Source organism: Manis javanica, chromosome 3, assembly GCF_040802235.1.
Source record: "Manis javanica isolate MJ-LG chromosome 3, MJ_LKY, whole genome shotgun sequence".
In the NCBI taxonomy this organism is placed as follows: domain Eukaryota; kingdom Metazoa; phylum Chordata; class Mammalia; order Pholidota; family Manidae; genus Manis; species Manis javanica.
The window spans coordinates 112,724,305-112,743,820 of NC_133158.1; the positions used below are offsets into that span (position 1 = coordinate 112,724,305).

The 19,516-nt window shown below is 46.3% G+C and overlaps 1 long non-coding RNA gene across 1 annotated transcript in view; it reads right to left on the reverse strand.

Moving 5' to 3' along the window:
• Positions 1-413: 413 nt before the first annotated feature.
• LOC108391084 (uncharacterized) overlaps positions 414-19,516 on the reverse strand; it is a 95,122-nt gene continuing 76,019 nt past the window's right edge. The window contains exon 8 of the long non-coding RNA XR_012129270.1: positions 414-3,401. This is a non-coding gene — a long non-coding RNA (uncharacterized lncRNA). The remainder of the gene's footprint in view (positions 3,402-19,516) is intronic.

Below are 19,516 nucleotides of genomic sequence, written 5' to 3' on the forward strand. Positions count from 1 at the left end.
CAAAGATCACTGATCACTGAAGAGAACTACCAAAACATGACAGAGACATGAAGCGAGCAAATGCCATTGGCAAAATGGCGCTGATAGACTTCTTCAAGGCAGGGTTGCCTCAAACCTTCAATTAGTAAAAATGCTATACAAAAAGTGAAGTACTATCAAATGAGGTATGCTTGTATCAACAGACCCATCAGAGAAATCAAAGCCAGCCTATGATTAGGATATTGGACCCAGGTAAGCTTGCAAGATACTTGCATTCCTGGGTCTGTCCTCACTGCTCATGTATGTCAAGGGCGGGAGGGGAGGTGCTGGTGTTTCAGCAGCTCAGTATGGCTGATTCACCAAAACCTGAGGGCTGTGCAGGACCTCAGGGTAGTGTCACAGCTGGGTCAAATGCACCCTGGGGATTGGCCAGAGAGCTGGCACAGCATGTGGCTTTGTCAGCAGGCTGGCTCAGAGCCCTCGTCAGTACTAGCAGTCTTAATGTTCGGTTTCCATTGTACTTTAGTTTGCAAAGCACTCTCCCACTCATTATGGCATTGCATTTTCCCCACGATTGTTAGGATGTAGGCAATTCTCCTTTTTGGTAAAGAAAGTAGGAATTGGACAGGTGCAGAGCTTCTTCAAGTGAATAGTGCCAGAACTATAACCCAACCTGGATCTTCTGGATTCAAAAATCAGGGGTGCTTTCCTCTTTGTGTGGCTGCTTTTATGGCAAGATACTCTTCCAGCTCCTGCCAGCATCCTATCTCCTGTCCTTCATTTTCCTTTGAAAAGGAGAAGCCAAGGTGGCAGGAGATGTCTAGCCTGTCATTCCTCAGGCACTAGACAGTCCACAAATCCCACAGTAAACTTCCAACCTGAAGGTTTCCTCTGTAACTATCAGACCTCCCAGTCTTTCCGCTGAATGCATTCAGGAGTCCTGGCCCTGCATGTGGCCAGCAAAAGGCACAATGCTTGGCCACAGAAGGAGCGTGGGCCGGTGGCTCCCGGGTAGCACAAGAGAGCCAGCTGGGGTACAAGGGCAATTTGTTGGGTCTTATTGCTGGTTATTACTGACCTAAAGGAAACTGTTTCCCTGAGGTGTATATCTTAGCTCCAGCCCTTTGTTGGAATCTCATTAATATTGGTAAGTATTCTCCGTTGATAATCTCTTAGATTAGTGGTAATTTTTTCTCCTTCCCCATACTTCTACTTATTTCCACTTTATTAAACAAATCAGATTTTCTCACTATTAAAGAACTGCAGAGATCTTTGTCCTTGATTTTAATGGGATGATGTCTAATGTTTTACAGTTAAGTATTGTGTTGCTATTGTCATGAGTTACAGTTGACTGTGTTAAGAAAGTGTCTTTCTATTCCTAGTTCAAAAACATTTTTTCAACAAGTCAAGAACAAATATTAAATTTTCTGATAAAGATTTAGCAACTACAAAATGTCTTGAGTCCAGCAAATGAATCAGGAGAAATGCCTGTTGGAGCACTATGGTGTGATGGTCATCAGCACAACCTTGGACAACTGGCAGCCCCTGCTCAGGAGGCATAGGAGACATGGCTTTGCTCCTTGTCACCTGGGAGACCCTGGGAGTCATGTGACCTCTTTGATCTTAATCAGATGATCTGTGAAAGGGTACAACAATGGCCTCCACTGGCTGGTTTCATGAGGCAAAGGGAACTGGTATGGGTGAAGTACTGGGATAGCTTGTCTGCACAATGACCCCCAATAATCTCTGCCTGCTCACACCTATACCCTTATGTAATCTCTTCTAGTATGGTATTAGGAATGATCTGTGTGACCAGTAAAATACATAAGATGCAATGGCATGTCACTTCCAAAGTCGGGGGTCATAAAGAGGTAGCAAGGCTCCCTGGTCACCCTCTTTCTGGGATCACTTACTGATGGAAAGACAGCTGCCATGTTGTGAGCAGTCCTATGGACAGGCCCATGTGGTAAGGAGCTGAGACCTGGTGCCAACAGCTGTGTGTGTGAGCCATTTAGAAATGGACTCTCCAGGGTCAGTCAAGCTGTCAGAGAGACTGTGGCCTCAGCTGACATCTAGACTGCAACCTCAGAAACCCTGAGCCAGTACCACCCAGCCAAGTCACTCCTTGATTCGTGACTCTCAGGAGCTATGTGACGTACTACCTGTTTCTTGTTTTAAACTGCTGCTGAGTTTGGGAGGTATTTTGTTTAACAACAACGGATGACTAATATAGAAGTCTGACATAAAGTAAGTGCTCAATCAAGGTTATCTATTCCATCAGTATTAATATTAATGAGCATCTGAGTTACTAAAATCCAGTTGAACCAAACATTGAAAACCATCATAAAAGTTCAGTGAAACCTTCCATTCTTCAAAAGATTTTTCCTGTTATTTAGGTTTTAAATTTTAACCATGTCAGGGTCTCTATTAAGCACACCTGGCATCAATTACACAAAGAGATGAAAATGGAATTTTTGCAAATTAATTCATTTTAAGGAACATAATTTTGCTGAGAAAATCACTTTGTTGGTTTCTTCACATATGAATTGAGGGATTTGGAATAGATGTGTTCTGTCCAACATGGTAGCCACTGGTCATATGGGGTTATTTGCATTACATGTACCTTAATTAAATTTAAATAAAATTAAGTGTTCAGTTTTCTAGTTGTAGTAGCCACATTCCAAGTACCCAATAGTTACATGGTCCTAGTAGGTATATATTAGCACAAATGGAGAATTTTTTCACCCCAGAGAAAATACAGCACTGGTCCAGGTATCTAGGAAGGATGGATATGCAGCTGCATAGCGCACAGTTCCTTGAACATGCTCGGTTCTCTTCTTTCTGCCTCCTCATAGCTCCAAGGCAGGTGCAGCTGGGCCTTTGCCCTGACACAAACAGCCAAGAGGTGCAGCAGCTGGCCTTCAGGAAGCACTTTCCCACCCTCACATGTGCACCATCATCTTGGATCTCTATATTTCTATTACAGTTATTTTATCAAAGATTGGGTCCTGAATCTCCAATAACCATTGTACAATTTCAACTGGTTGTCCAATTGGCACCTCAAAAATGCACAAAACCAAACTCAAACTCATTATCTGCCCCAGTCAGCATGTCCTCTTGATGTCCATGTTTAATCTATTGGAATACCCCCTCTCCTGGGGGACTTCTCTTTGATTTCTCTCCTCCCCTTGCCATCTTCTATCTTTACTGGTCACTCCCTCCAGATCAGTTCTCTTGATACATCCTTCAGACTAGTTTTTATTCCTGTCTCCTCCTCTCCATCTCTACTGCCAACACTATATTCCAGTCTCTTATCATCACTGTTGCACAAGATGTCTTGATTTCTTAAACATCCACTGGAAAATCAGGAATAGAGCTTCGAAAGGAGGCAGACTGGTTATATCGGGGTAGAAATGGGGAGCCTGCAAAGAAGTCAGACACAAGAGAGTGATTTGGGGGACTAGTAGATCAACATGATGTTCATTTCCAATGACAAGTCATCTGAGCAGTTGCCAGGGGGAAAAGTAAGGCCTCCTAAGAGTCTCCAAAGCATAGAGAGGTCAGAAAATGAACATATTCATCAACGAACCTTTCATCTCTTCCTGTTCTTCAATGGCTACCCTCTCATACTACCAATCAATTCTTCCTCTTCTATCACTCATTCATTCATTCAAGTAACATTTCTTGAGCCTCTACCCTGCCTAGGGGCCTGAGTTGGAATTTTCTGTTCAGGATCTAGAGACTAGCAAATGGTGTCCTCTGCACTCTGAAAGATCACAGTCCATTTGGGAAAAGTATGTGGGCTTGGAGGGCCAAGGGACTCCAGAGAAAGGGGTCTTACTTTCTTCTACTCATATCTTTTCCACTCAAAGGGATCCAATGAACTCAGCAGGGACACTGACTGCTACAGGAAGGACTTGTGGAAATAAAGATAGAGTCTAGATGCTAATGTGCATCAGAGAAATGCACTGCCTGTGCAACTGTTCATGGAGACCCTGGTGCTGATCCAGGCAAGGTGTTCACCAATAAACTGCCTGGAGCTGCAGAATCAAAAGTGTGGAAGGCTCTGAGGAGGGAAGTCAGGAACCAATGCTTAAGGGGTCCAAGTGACTCTTCCTAGACTGTCATTAGGCAACCAGCCCAGGAGGCAGGGGCTGAGGACAGAAAAAGCACAAAGAATGACACATTACATGGGCAGTGGGCAAAGGTTTGGCTGAGAGTACTGAGGGCTGCTTCTTGGGATGGGACTTTCTGGTGCAGAGACAGATGAGGGAGGGGTAAAAAGGAATAGGTTGTTCTGGGGAAGGGTGTCATTTTTTCTTGTTCTTTTTCTTTTTTTCTTATCTACAAATCTGCATGGCAATAAGGGAGAGAAACAGAATTAACAGCATAAGTTACTGGGGTCAAATTGCAGCCTAACAGTGAGGAGACTGCTAACACTGCCAGAGCTCCCTAGAAATGAAAGGGGCCTCCTGGAGGCTGGTAAGCTCTGAATCATTTGTAATGCTTGGACAGAGAGAGGCTGGGTGGTCCCCATCAGGGCTGGTGTGGGGGGCTCTGGCAGGGAGTGATTTGTGCTGACTAGGGGCTCTGAGGCATTTCCTTGCCTCAGTGCTGTGCTTGTCAGAGTGTACAGGATAGTCAGAGGTCTGCTTAACAGATGAGGGTGGAGCTTGACCCAGTAGATGCTTAGAAAACATGCATGTGGATTCTTCTTAATCTTTGATATATTTGAGCATTGATTCTCTCCTGCCCCTTCTCAGATCTTCAGCCTAATGGAGTGTGAACTGAGCTAGGGGTCCAGTGTGGAGAGCTGGCTAGCTGAGGGACATCTTCATCCTGGCACCTGGCCATGGACATCAGGCTGGAAATGTTTCCCATGTTCCATGGTGGGAGGTGGGGGTGAGGGTAAGAGCACAAAGCATTATCTAGAGAATCTGTTTGGTCACATATCTGTCAGATCCACAAACACACAAAATGCAGTTGTGCAGATTAGAAAAAGGCTCCACCTTCTCCGGGTGGACCAGCCCACACTGTCTTTTGACTTGATAAGAGGAAGAGGTGTGGATTTCAGCTCCTACTTGTGCCATGGGTAAGATGCAGCACTGTACACAGTGGCCCTGGTCCCCTTCCCTTGCCCCCTCCAAGCTGTGTCTCCTGTGTTCTAGGAGCTCAGGACTGGAAGGAGAGGGACACTGGATCAATTAATGAGGATGAGTGGGAGGCCCAAAGAATGGGTCCATATCAGAACTCAGCCATCTGGAAGACAAAGCCCCACTAAGCCAGTGTCTAATATTAAGATTGATGTCTCAGCCCTTCTGGGCATTTCTCAGAGCTGCAGAGCACAGGGGAGGCTGGGGACAGAAAGAGACCTTCCAGGAACAAATCCCCAGATGCCTTCTTCCCTCACAAGTCCATTAAATGCACTTACTCCTTTTCTTGCACTTAAATACTTATGTGTTAAATAGTCTTTGATTTATGTTTAATATATACCTTCCATATCTGCCCATAATTTCATTCTCTGTCTTGAGTTCCAAGCTCATAGAAAATGCAGATTCTGCATTACATTATTAATATTGCTCAGTAAAATGCCTGGCACATTGCCACCTGGTGCTTTTAGATGATAGTAATGATGATAAAGTTCAAATTCCTCACCCTGGCATTCCAGACCTTCCATCGTTCAACCTCTCCCCAACCCACACCCCTCCCCCCTCCATTATTCAGTTTTAGCACCTGTACAGGAGCCAAACTGGCCTGCATTCCTTGGGCATCGCATCTCAAGCCGTTTCTTTCATCTGCAGTCCCCTCTTCCCTGCCTCTGCCCCTGAGTATCCAAATCTAAGCCACTGGTGGAGGAACAACTGTGTTCATCTTTCCTGATTCCTTGCACAGGAGTGATCTTTTATCTTCGCCCTCCCATGAAACTTCATTTCAACTTTGTATGCATGTAATCACATCCTGCCTGGTATCACTGCTCTCTGAGCAAACAACTGTTTCCTCTGATCATCTGGGATTCCTGCATGTTATCCTCTTCTGCACAGGGTTCACCCTAGAGCTGAACACCTGGTATTTACCTCTAGGAGCTTAAGAGGTCTTGCTCCTGCTCTGAGTCTCAGTTTGCATGTCAGTTAAGTGAGGGTTGGATGAGATATCTCTAAGGAACACAGCAGCTCTGAGGCCTGTGGTCTATAGCCCACTAAAGATTCATTGAATGACTAGAAGTTTAGGAAGAGAGCAAAAGAGGGAGAACTCTGGGGACTTGTTTATTGAAACCTCAAAATTCTAGGATTTCCAAAAAGTTGGAAACTCAAACTGGTTAGTCTTATGCACCAGATTTCTCTCTTCCCATGAATGAGAATGGCATTAGGTGACTCAGAGAATGGTTGGCACTGAAGCTGGTGCCTGCAGTGCCCATTCCTTCCCTCAGGAAGCAAAGGCTGGGTCTGTGATTCTCCACCCTGGTGGCTAGGGACACCCTACTCAGTGAAATCCAGGTGTCCCCTGTGGCAAGGTTTAGACGGTGCTCACAGTGTCCAGGCCCCTCAGGAAAGAGGCTGCCTGCTGCAGCACTGGAGACCCTGAACCAAAACTTATTTTTGGCAATAATTATGCAGCATTTTCTAAGAGCCTGGGATGCATGCAAATCTTTTAAAAATAGGCCTGTATAGTCTCCCCAGATTCCTGGTGTGACTCAGCACAACGTAAAGTAGCTGTGATTCACAGAGTGTGTAGGCCCCAAAGGCCTATGGATGAGTCCTGGCAGCTGTTCAGCTCTCCCTCCTAGAACCCACAGGGTCACAGCCCGGGAGAGGAGGTACTCACACTGCACACCCCCAGTGTTCCAGAGTGCCACTGTCACCACCGGCCTGCAGGCTTCTCTGCTTTATACACGTGCCAACCATGATGTCCGTGGGCTTTGGGCGGGACAGCTCTAGAACTGGGGTAGGGAGGGAGACACACAGGGACTCTGACAGCCCAGTGCAGGGGCAGGGGCCTACCTAAGGGCTGGGGATTGGGAGTTGGGGTCCATAGGAGAGAGGGTGGGAAGAAGGGGTGGGGAATGCCCCAGCTGATGGAGGCTCAGCCAAGAGTCTTGGGCTTCAAGCCCAGCTGGGCTGCTGACTCACTGTGGGCTCTTAATCTCCAGTGGAGGACAGGCCCATGTCCCAGAAACCTAGAGGGTATTTGTGCAGCTACAGAAGTGGGGCCTCTGGGCTGGCCATGGACAGGGAGGGAGAGAGCAGTGCAAGGCAGCATGAGCCCTTTGGAGAGGGGGAGGTGAGCCAAGACCACCCTGTGACAGGAGTGTTTACAGAAGGGACTGACAGAGAGACAGAATGTGGGGGTGCTGGGCGTAAGTAGGGGAGAGTTGGGTAAACATGTACCCATGAAGTCAGTCCAGACTATACATTAGGTTTAGGAAGAGATGGGCTATACATTCTGCAGTTTTCATAGCTGAGCACTGACTTTCTCAATAAAATACACCAGAGCTGCTCAGAAGTTTCAGGAGCCTAAGTTAAGAACATTAGCAGAAACTCAAGACCCACTTCAGAGCTCTTGTTTCTCTCTTTCTGGCCCATCTACTCCACCCGCTACCCTCTGAGGGCCCTGCTATTCACCTGATTCTCCCCTCTGTCTCATTGTACAAATACGAGATGGGAATAAAAATGTTCCTTTTCTACCTCCCACTCCAAATGACGAGAGAACGATGAGTGCCACGGGAAAGGCCTGTACATTGCAAGTCTCACTGAAAAATGCTGACTCTTGGCACAAATGTGTAGACTGGAGATAATGTTGTTTTGAAATATTCTCAGAAGTGTTTCTGTATCCTATACATCTTGTTGCTCTGGAGCTTCCCATTCATTGTAGCAAGGAGTGTCAGTGCTTCAGGGGAAGGCCACATCTCTGCTATTGTTGAGGTTTCACTATCAAATTAGATTCTTGTGAGTCCCCAAAATGACAATAGGCTTAAAAGTCAAACGCTAAGGAGAGAGGATTTTCTGAAGGCCTGGAGGATCCCACCATAGAATTTTATCAATGGGAGGTCCCTACAGCTTCCATCTGGGGAGAGACATGTTCAAAAAGTTGAGAATATTTTGTCCCCTTGGAGCCTGCAAGGAGCACCTCACCCATTCCTCATCTCAGCAGCAGGGTGTCTGTGGCCACATCATAGGAAAGCATGGGAATCTCTGCAGCTTCTGGAAGCTGATAAGGAATTTAGCTAAAAGTCCAGCTGGGGAGTGGGGAGAAGGGGGTGCCTGGCTGGCACTGTAGCCAAGATCCGACTGCTTAGGTAAGACTGCCTGAAAGTCCAGTCAGACCTTGGGGCTTGTGGGATGCAGAGAAAATCCTGGAGCCAAGTGAGCACAGATACAACTGAGCCCTGGCCAAAATGCGGCAGATATCAGCAGAACATCTATCCATACCTGTGGCCCAGTGAGAGCCCTCAGATCAGCAACTGTCAACCATGACGGCACAACAGACTCACCGGGGATGAGTGAGCCCAAGCCCCACACCCCAAATTCTTATTTAATTGGCCCAGGGTGAAATTGTGGCATTGTTTTTTTGTGTTTTCTTTTTTAAAGCATCCTGGACTTGTGAACCAGGGAAGTGATCTGCTTCCTTCGGGGTTAGAAATACTCTCCACACCAGCACCAGGACTAGGGGAGGTCAGTCAGCCACCTACGGTGTAGAATTTAGGGAGGTGTTTACCGTCAGGTTGCGCAAGTACAGGGTGGGCGCCTGAGGTAAGGACCCTGCCTCACCCCAGCCATGCTCCACCTCCTCTCCAGGTGGGCCCCTTCCCTGGCCAAGCTGGAGAGGTAACCTAGGCCATGAGTCTCTTTTGTGTGGAAGGCCCCAGAGGTTGCAAATGAAAGTGTCATGGGGCCAAGATACCTTTTGGGGAATTGGCTTGGGAAGAGAGTAGGCAGAAAACCAAAGAATGAACAGACCAAATGATAACCTTAAATGCTTTGCTGGTTTCTGGGATGAGAATGACATGACATGACCACTGGCTGCAATTTCAGCTTAGTCATTTCTACCAGCCCTCTGAAGCCAGGACATCTGGTTTAACTCACTGTGGGGGAGGGTGGACCAGGTCCAAGGTTCTTCAAAATGGGATTCAAGTCACACAAACCAGTGTGTGTTCATGTTCTGTTACAGTCACAAAGACAGAGAGTGTGTGCCTGCCTCCAAATAGTGTGTGGCCGAGACTCAGAGGGCCCCAGCACAGCTCGTGGTTACTCATCATTTGTCTCACCCAGAAACCAGTCTCAGCGGCAGGAAATCAGAAGCCCGCACCATGCAAGACAGATTTCTGAGGCGCATTTGGAACTGATCAGTTTGTTAGTCTGAGTCCAGGGCTCCAGCGAATGGCCTAGTACTGTGCAAACCTCAGGGACACACTGGGACAAACGCATTCTTTGTAAATAATAAGTGACTTTTGTTTCCCTCTGCCCAGCCTCCTCCCCCAGCCTCTGTGCAGCCTGCCTCACCCTGGACTCAGCTCGGATCCTGCATCCTCCAGAGGAAACCTGACATGGCCTTACCAGTGGAATCAGGTTGTCTGAGCCACGATACAGTGGGGCTGGGAGTGTCATTCTGTGTTTTAACACACAAAGTCCTTTCAAGGGTAGGAGCAAGGGCCCTGACCTTTAGGTGCAGAGCTGTGTCTGAGCACCTTTCAAGTCTGGTTCTGTTTCTGTCACCTCCTTTTCCTCAGCTTTGACAGCAGTTAGGAAAGTTGTCCAAGTCTGTAGAGGAAGAACAGGTAGGCAGAAGATTTAGCTCCCCGGCACATCACTGACTCTTAGCGGTCTCTGGTCCCAGGTCACTAACCTCCAAATCCTGAACCAATTTCCTTTAGAATAAGAATTTGAGGTCTGACTTCCCTCAGGTCTGATGGCGTGGCTAGATCAGCTGGCAGAGGGGATCTGCCCACTCTCAGGGCTCTGGAGATGGTGAAGTTGCGAGCAACTATTGAGGTTCTCTAATGGACTAGGCCACTTCAGCTCAAATTCTTTCTTTCTCAGCCTTGCTTTCTGCTGAGAGAAGCAGCATCAGTGACCCATAAAATTCAAGGGCTTTTTCCCTTACCCATTTGCTGGGATCTATTCATCTCTTCCTATAGATAGCCAGCAGCTAACCCATCTGCAAGACACCTGGTCTTGATTTAATTACCATCCAAAGCAAAAGACCATCAGGCAGGTATAAATCTGTCACTAGCAATAGTCTCTCAACATTTTTGTTTTGGTTCCTCCCTCCTCCCCTTTCCAGGCAGTGGGAGGGGCCAGGAAGGAGCCAGAGGCAAAAACAGTTTAGTTCCATCTTGGGTAATCACTCTGGAAAGCGCTCTAAAAAATTGCTGGCTGTTTAACTCAGCAATTTGAGCTTGCATTTGGGAACATCATCAAACTGTAAATGCTTTGATCTTTTTTATGCTTCTGTACATAAGGAAAACCAAGTCTACCTAATTCCTATGACATGGTGTCATAAGCATTAGAAACTCTTGGCACGTGGCCACAGGCAGGAGGCTTGAGAGGGGCTGGCTTTGTTGCAGGAGGAAACAGCTGGCGGCCTTGGCATGAACACTGAAGGAGGAGCCAAAAGGCTGGAGCTCTGGTCCCTGTTTCTCTGTGGTTCGCAAGATGACACTGGGTAGGACCTCCTGACCTCCATTTTCTAGCCTTAAAATAAAGGGGTGGGGCCAGATGATTTCTAAATTTCAAAGTCCTCCTCTGCAATCCCCAAAGCTCTGCCATTCTTCGCTTCCAGGAAACAGCCCTACCCCATACCACAAACCCAGAGGTGAGGCAGGTTAGGAGGGGGAAAGAAAACCAAGTAGAGACTTGCACTGCAAGTTTGATTATCAAAATGTTTAAGGAAAGGATGACCAATTGAGTTTATGAGATTCCTTTGAACAGTGGTACACCTTGGATGCAGTGTAGAATCTGTAGCCACAGAGGAGAAAAAAATTACCTGGCCTCTGGGGGTTTTTCAGGGCACCTGTGACCTCAGCCTTAATCAGTATCACATGCTCTCCTACAACACTAGAAAACCACATGGGTTTTAGGTAATCACCCAAATTAAACGAATGCCATTGCTATCTATGCTATTGCATGCTCTTCTACAGAGGAAGAAAAGCAGAACTGAGCAAACAGGGGCAGAGATGCATTCATTCATTTCTTCACTCAGGCATTCATTCAGCAAGTGTTAAGCACATATAATACCTGGTCCCTATGGGGGAAGTAAGAACTGGATGAAGCACAGCCCAGAGGCTACCAAAGGTTCTTTGAGTTTCTATGTTCATGTTTTGGCATGAATCAGATTATGGAGTAGATCTGTAACAAGAGAAGGTCATTCAAAAAGAAACTTATATTCCATCTCTTAATAAGCCTAGATGACCAGAAGTCCTTAACTATGAATGCCCACCTGTCTGTTGAGTTCCTATTCTTATTTCAGGACCCAGTTCCATGCCACCTCCCTGGGAAGCCCCTCCTGAGATCCCCAGGCAGATGTGATTTCCTTGTCTTCTGATCATCCTTGGCATTTGGTTGGCCCCACTCAGCTGGTTATCTCACACCCAAACTTGCACTGTTTTTGACTGTACATGTCTTATGTTCCTTTAGACCAGTAGCTCCTCAAGAGCAGGACTACTGAGGCACAGGAGGGACAGACTTTGTTGGAGTGGTCAGTATCCTTGTTATGAGATTATACTACAGTCCTGCAAGTCTTAACATTGAGGGAAACTGGGTAAAGGGTGCATAGGTTCTCTGTTGTATCTTAAAACTGCATATGCATCTATACATACCTCCAAATAAAAAGTTTAATTTAAAAAAAGACACATAGAATCATAAGAACTCAAAATTTGGAAAGACCCAAGAGGTCCTCTGGTGCTGTCCTTACCCAATGTGCGTATTTCTGCCCCAGCATCCCATATCCAAATTTGCCCAACCTTTTTTTAAACTCCAGCAATGAAGAATTCACTACCTCATGAGAAAGAGCATTCCATTTTCAGACAATTCTAATTCTATTCTGAAATAAAATTGGCCAGGCTATAACTTCCCCTTGGAGCCCACGCAGAACAAGTTGATCCCTTATCCCCATGACAACCCTTCAGGTATGTGAAGAAGGTTGTTATGTCTATCCAGGTCTCCTCCAGGCTGCAAGGTTTCAATTCTCTTAACTCCACAGATCAGAGTTCGCACACCATTCTGGAACCTTTTCTCTGAATATACCTCACATGTTACTCTGATCTGAAACAGGATTAACAGCCTCCTTTGTCCTGGACACTCCGCTGTGTCCACGCACTTAGACTACATTAGCATCTTAATGCTAACATGGGCTCATATTAAATGTAGAGTCCACAAAATCCCTTCCATCTCTTTGTTACACTAGCTGCAGTCAAGCTCTCCATTCCCTATATTGACAATTATTGTTTTGTTTTGACTCAGAAGTAGAACTTTATATTTCTCTATTTCCCGACTGCAGTCCTAACCTTTCATCAGTTGAAAACCTAATGGGGGTTTGCAGTGAGCTATAGCGGACTGTGAGTGAGAGCGCGTGTGCACACTTGTGCATGCTGCTGTGGGTTGGCCCGCATCCTGTAGCAGTGCGCCCAGAGACATATGAGTACTTCCAGCACTGGCAACTCTAGGGTATTGCTCATTGTTGTTGAATAGCAAGATAGGTTTATTTTTATAACAAGTATTTATTGCAGAACAGCTTAGCAGAACCTCTTGGGTTTCACAACTCTTCCAGCTCTATTACGTATGCAGAACGATGCCAGCCTGGCTCCCATCCTTGTTCTCCATCCCCATAGAGACGCCAACTGGGAATCAGAGCATCAGGTTAAGGCTCAGTGTCAAGCATCTGTGACTAGGGCTCAGGGAAAAACAGGGAGGATGCCTCTGTGAGCCATTTGAGAGCTGAACCATCTCGCCCCCAATTAACTTAGAAGGCAAGGCTTTCAGGCTCTTTGGAGCAAAGTAGGACAAAGCACCCACTTATGTAAAATCAGTGAGATCCAACTCTTCTTGGGGAGGAACAAACTCAGTCCAGAGTCCTGTGCCTGAAAGCTTTATCTTATCCTGTGTCCTCTTCCTTTGCCCATCTTGGCATCAAAGCATTGCTGCTTTGGCCCTTAAGGGGCCAGAGGAAGCACATCCCCACCACCACCCTGTTCAAACACCTTCAGTAGCTCCTGCTATCTTGGCTTCCATTTCTGCCACTCTCCTCACATGATTGACATGCCTTCTTGGTGCGCCCTTCCTCCCCATCTATTGTCAAGGTCCCACCCACCCTTGGGAACTCCACTCAAATGCACACTTACTTGAAGCCTTCCTTAGTTCTTCCAATGATTGTAATCTCACTGTGCTACTCTCTTCTCAGTATCCAAGGAGACAGTCCTGCAGGGTTCACAGAGGAGCTGCTGTGCCTGCTCTCTAAACTTGCCTTAAGGGGGCCCTATTTTGCCTTGCTTCTGTCTAGTCCTAGCCAGGGGCAAAGACAGCTTGGTGTCCCCCAATACCTATTCTTCCCTTGTTCCATGGCAGTAGAAATTTCAGCAGAGCACATGGTCACAGAAAAAAGATGACAATCCCATCCTCCTTTGTAGCTAGGTATTGCCATGTGACCAAGTTCTGGCCAATGGGATGTGAGTAGAAATGTTGACAGCAATGTCTTTTAAAGAAGGAGGCTTCCCTCCAATGGCTCCATTACCCCTTTCTATTGTCTGAAATGTGGACATGGTGGTCATCCCTGCTGAGCCATGCAAATAAGGACAACAACTCAGAGATGATGGAGCAGGAAGAGAAAAGAAGCCTGCATGAGTCACTGAGCAAAAACATTTTACCAGCTCAGAGTTTACTTGAGAAACATACTTCTATCTTTTTTAAACCACAGTTACTCTGGGTCTCTGGCCCATGTGGCTAAACCTGCACTTTAACTCATATAATGTCTCACCTACTTAACTTTTGACTTCCTGTGCTGCTTCTGCCCTCTCCCTGCCTCTCCAACCTTCATCCTACTGCTTCTTCTCCCAGTTTCTTGGCTTGTCATTCCTCAACTGTCCTGACCTGACCTCTCAAGGTAGCCCTGGATCCTTTCTCTGGCATTGCCCTGACAGGAAGGCATGGAGGAAAGGGTGGTAGTGGCCAAGATGGCATTTCCAGCATCTGTTTGGTCTCTGGTTCCAAGCTCCACTACTTGGGTGTCAGACACCAAGCACTTAGTGCCTCCCAAGCCCTTATCTTTTCCACTTGTCCTGAGATGAGTCATTGCCTTATTTCCCTGCAACCGGACTATGAGCGCCTTCCTGATGGCAGGTGTACCTGTGTCTTCTTAAAATGTCTCCCTGAGACGTATCCAGAGCAGCCCTTAGGTAATGCATACAGATTCACACAGGGCTCCTGAGCACTGCAATGAGCTCTATGTGGTGCCCAGTGTGGTGGGCTGGTCACTTGCTTTTCCCAGTTACTGAAGCCTTCCCAGCTGCACACAACAATTGGATGGGTACATCACTTCACCAGATGCTTCTCAAGAAGTGTTCCTCTGCACAAAACAAGGAGAAGGGAATGACATTCAGCCTTACTCACTCCCCTAGCACTTCAGCCCCTTGAGAAGAGCTATGCCCGCCTCACTGCTGGACTTTAAGTGTTAAGCAACAAACCCAGAGTGGGCTAAGCCTTAATCACTGAGCTGGAAAGAAAGAATCCATCTGCACTGTACTTCCCATAACACCTAAAAATAACTTCTCCCCATGGACCTGAGTGGGGAAACTGGGAATTACAGTAGGACATCTTAATTAAGTAGCCCCAGACTTTCCAGGGTGGAGGGAGCTGAGGATTTGTACACGTGAACCAGAGTGTGTGGTTCCCCTGTGATGGTAAATCAAATCTGGGGAATGGAGACACGTTGAGCTGGGGCTTTTGCACTCCCTCTTCCGGTGACTAGTGTGGGAAAGTTTCAGTAGAAGATTAGAAGCCATTGGGTGCAGAGGATGCAGCTCAGATTTAGAAATAGGAAATTAGGCCTGAGTACCCACTCTGCCACCTCCTGCTTCCCTGGGCAGGTGGCCCTGAACAAGGTCCCAAAGCCTTCCAGACTCATTTTCCTCATCTTCTGATGGAAAGAGCGGATGAGATGCTCTCAGTTCCTTTCCAGCCACAGCATTCTGGGAGCCTGGGTGTTTCTCACTGCCGTCTGCTCCCTGGCTTCCTTCAGCTCCTCTCTGGCTCCACCCATCCTGGCCTCCCACATGCACCGATGCCTCTCCTCACTCCTCCCTGCCATTGGCTTCTCCCGCCACTGGACTAGAGCATCAGGCACACTCAGACTTTCCCATAAACACAGACTCCCATGAACTCCAAACACAGAGGGACAAGGCAGGGGGCCAGCGTATGAGCCATGGGGCTATGATCCCAGGCTCCGTGGATGCCCCAGCCATCTGGTTATTGACTATCTGCTCTGTGTGCTGGTTAAGACAGAGGAAACAAGAAAGGACAGCTCAGACCCCTCCCTACCCCAAGCCATCTTTAGGGCTCCCAGGTATTTTGATTTTATTTTACTTTTCTGGCCAGTTCCAAAGTCTAACCACATATCCTCACCACCTCATCCACTCATCAATATTTATCTTCTCTTATTCTCTCTTTTTTCCAGCTCAAATGAATAACCATAAATTACAACTGGCTCCCAAAGGAAAGAGTATCAAAATAGTCAATATTTAGATGCTGCTTACTGTGGCCTAGCACACTTGCTCAAGAACTATGATCCCGTGCAGTAGCTCAGCCTTCTTTAGTTATGTTTCTGTTCACTCCTGTGGCAGATGCAAAAATGGCCACAGTAGTTTGTAGCTCCTCTCAGTAATAGGGAGGGCTATTTTCCCACTTATTTTCATTATTGTGGTAAGATATACATAACATAAAAGGTACCATTTAAACCATTTAAAAATGTAATAGTTCTGTGGTATTAAGTACATGCATGTGGTTGTGCAACTATCACCACCATGCACTTCCAGAACTTTTTCACCATCCCCCGCTGAAATGCTATACTCTTAACACTAACTCCCTGTCCCCTCCTCTCCCATACCCATGGCAACCACCATTCTACCTTCTGTCTCCATGAATTTGACTACTCTCGATACCTAATAGAAGTGAAATTACATAATATTTGTCATTTTGTGCCTAAATAAGCTTAGCAGAATGTTTTCAAGGTTCATTCAGGTTGCAGCATGTATCTGAGTTTCCTTCCCTTTTAAGACTGAATAACATCCCATCGTATGTATATGTCACATTTTGTTTATTCATTCATACTCGGGTGATCCATTAGACACTTGGGTTGCTTTCCCCCTTTGGCTATTGTGAATATTGCTGCTAGAAACATAAGGGTACAAATATCTGCTCAAGTCCCTGATTTCAATTCTTTGATATATGCCCAGAACTGGGATTGCTGGATAATATGGTAATTTTATGTTTAATTGTTTTGAGGATGCACTTATACCATGGTGGTTTTCCATGGCGGCTGCACCATTTTTCATTCCCAACAGCAATGAACAAAGTTTCTAATTTCTCTGTATTCTCTCCAACACTTGCTATTCTATGTGGGTTTTTAAAATTTTTTGGATTAATAGCCATCCTAATGAGCATGAAATGTTATCTCATTCTGGTTTTGATTTGCATTTCCCTAATGATGAGTGGTGGTGTGTATTTTTTTGCATGTTTATTGACATTTTTTAATCTTCTTCGGAGGAATATCTAGTGAAGTTCCCTATTAGTTGAATCTGGGCTGGCCATTAGGGTGACCAACTGTTTTAGTATATCCAGAACTCCCCACATTTTTATACTGAAAGTCCCATGTCATGGGAAATCCCTCAGTCCTGGGCAAACTGGAACAGTTGGTCCCTCTAGCTGGCCTTGGTTCTTGCTTTGATCAATAAAATGCTTTGGAAATGACGACACTCAGGTCTCAAGCCTAGGCCTCAGTGGGCTTTGCGGCTTCCTCTCTTGCTGCTCTTTGAAATCTGCTGCCACATCATTAAACCCAGGCCAGCCTGCTGGCTGCTGAGAGGCGTGTGGCCCATTTGCTTCATACCTCTTGCTAACAGCCTGCTTGCCACCAGACATGTGAGTGAGGCCATCCTTAATCATTCAACTACCAGCCAATTCATCAGCTGACTGCAGATGCATAAGAGCCCATCAGAGCTTAGCCAAGCTAGCCCAGGCCAGAAGTGCCCAGCCAGCTTACAGAACCAGAAATAAGGGGTTGTTGTTTTAAACCAGTAAGTTTGGGGGATGTTTTACTACTCAGTGAAAACTAATTCATACAGTACCACATAAAGTAAAGTAGGCTATGCTCATTGTTCCTATAAGATCTTTGCTGCAGGCAGGGCACTCCTATGTGCCAGTGCCCCTATTCTTAGTGAGCAGAGATTTACCTGCTCTTTTATTACAGCCTGGGCACTGATGCAGCTGAGGCTATTCATTCTTTCCACCAAAAGCAGGCAAAAGCTTTCCCCTCTTCCCACCCTTTGTCTTCCCCTCACCATCCAATTTCACTGCACAAAGAGAGGCACTCATTAGACTTAGAGACAGAACTGGCTGTAAGGGCCTTCTCTGTATACCATAGCCAGTGACTTCTTTTTAGTTTCTGTTTTGCTCTCACTAATCTTTTCCTTCTTGATCATGGCATGCCTGGAAGAACTCTGACTTGCTTCAGCTGCTCTTTCTCCAGCTCAGGCTTTTGTGACTCTACTCCTGTTAAGCTTGCTTGGTTGTCTGAACAATCTGTATCATTTATCATTGTATCATAGTTAGTACTGATATTAGTATTAATAACATCAATATGGTTATTGCCACCCCTATTGGCCATTTCAGAGCTGTTCAGAGTGTCTTGCTCTAGGAATCTGATGTCAAGTGGGACTCACCCAGTCTTCTAAAGGAGACCTGCTTCTTGCTGGAAATTTCTGGCTCTTAACCCTTTCAAAAAACATTGAACTGTTATTAACTGTCTGATGATAAAGGCCCAAAACATGCAGAATTTTTTTCTTCTGGTCCTTGATGAGCCCTTGCACCTGTGGTGAGAAGGATCTGGTCATGGTGCTGCCTGGCCTCCAGGATTTCTAGGCAGCTGGCTTTGCATGACAGAGTTGATTTTCAGCCTCTGAGTGATGGGAATTCCATTTCAGGATTCTTTTCCTAGGTCAGCACTTTAAGAGCTTTAGAAATCACCTCCTCCAACACTGATATTTTCCAGACAAGGAAACCAAGGTGGTAGCTCAGGGAGTAGAAGCAGTAGGCCAGAGAGAGAACCCTGCTATCCACCTACTTGGGTCCATATCTGCCCTTGCCCACCTTTTCTCGGCCACATGCACCTTTTTTTCCAAGTTAGGTTAGGACAGCCTAACTTTCAGAGGTCCCCTCAGGGACTGGCAGACCGACTTCAGAGCCCACACCAAGTTGGCCACACTTGGTGGCAATGAGCTAACCTTTTGACAGGCCCTTGCAATCCTCAGGAGCAAGAAGCCAAGCAACCGAACCTAAAGCCTGCTCTGAAGCCTGCAACATGTGAACCTTGATGTTTCATATCCCCAGGAGAAACCAAATATGGGACAGCCAACCTGTGAGATGAAACTGCTCTTTTTGTAAGAAGCATCTCTAAGTGTTTAGTGAACTCTTAGCCCTCTAGAGTTGGCTGTGGATTCTTTATTCTTAGACATATGGACAAGCAGAGGCTTTAAGGGGCAGAGAAACATTCCAGGATCCTCAAAATCCCTAAATAAAGTTTTTGTCATGCTGACAGATCTGGTCAGCATCTGACTGGCACCACAGCAGATGTGGGAGCAGTTTCTCAGTCAGCCCAGCATCCTGTCCAGTGGCCTGGCCAAGAGCTGGACTGTGATCCTCCTTCCCTCCTTAAATCTGTAATTGACGGGGGTAAGGGGGTAGAAGTGGAGAATGGATGATCTGATTGGATTTTCCAATGGGTTAGTCAACAACTTGATTCCCTCTACTGAGGTATCTCCTTTTGTGAATATTTTAGTAGTACCTATGTGCTGGGTCCCAAGGCTTCTGAATGGACTCTTCTTAGACCATCACACTGAGATTCTTAAAACCCAGCATAGCCTGCTTCCTTTTCTCACTGATTCTGAAAAACAGAAGCTACCCTCAGTGCCTTTCCTACCTCCTACCACTCCAGACAGGTGAACACTGAATAAAGGCCTCTTATATCCCTCATAATAGGGTCCCCAAAGTCCACTAAAAGGTCTCCAGCCAAGGCTGTCTTGGTTCAAGAAATAGTGGCTAGTCTCTGTAGCAGCCTGTAGGGGCTCTGGATATTGGCTAATAAATTTGAAGAAGATCCAAAGGAAACAGGATAGTTAATGAACTTCCTTGAGCTCCTAACATATACCCAGAGCAAAATAAAGAAAGGTGAATGAAGAGGAGAGATTATTACAGCCTTCTTCCCTGGAATAGGCCTATGTGCCCCTGTTCCCCAGGTACTGACAGGCAAAGCAGTAAGGCCATTAAACTCGGCCTTC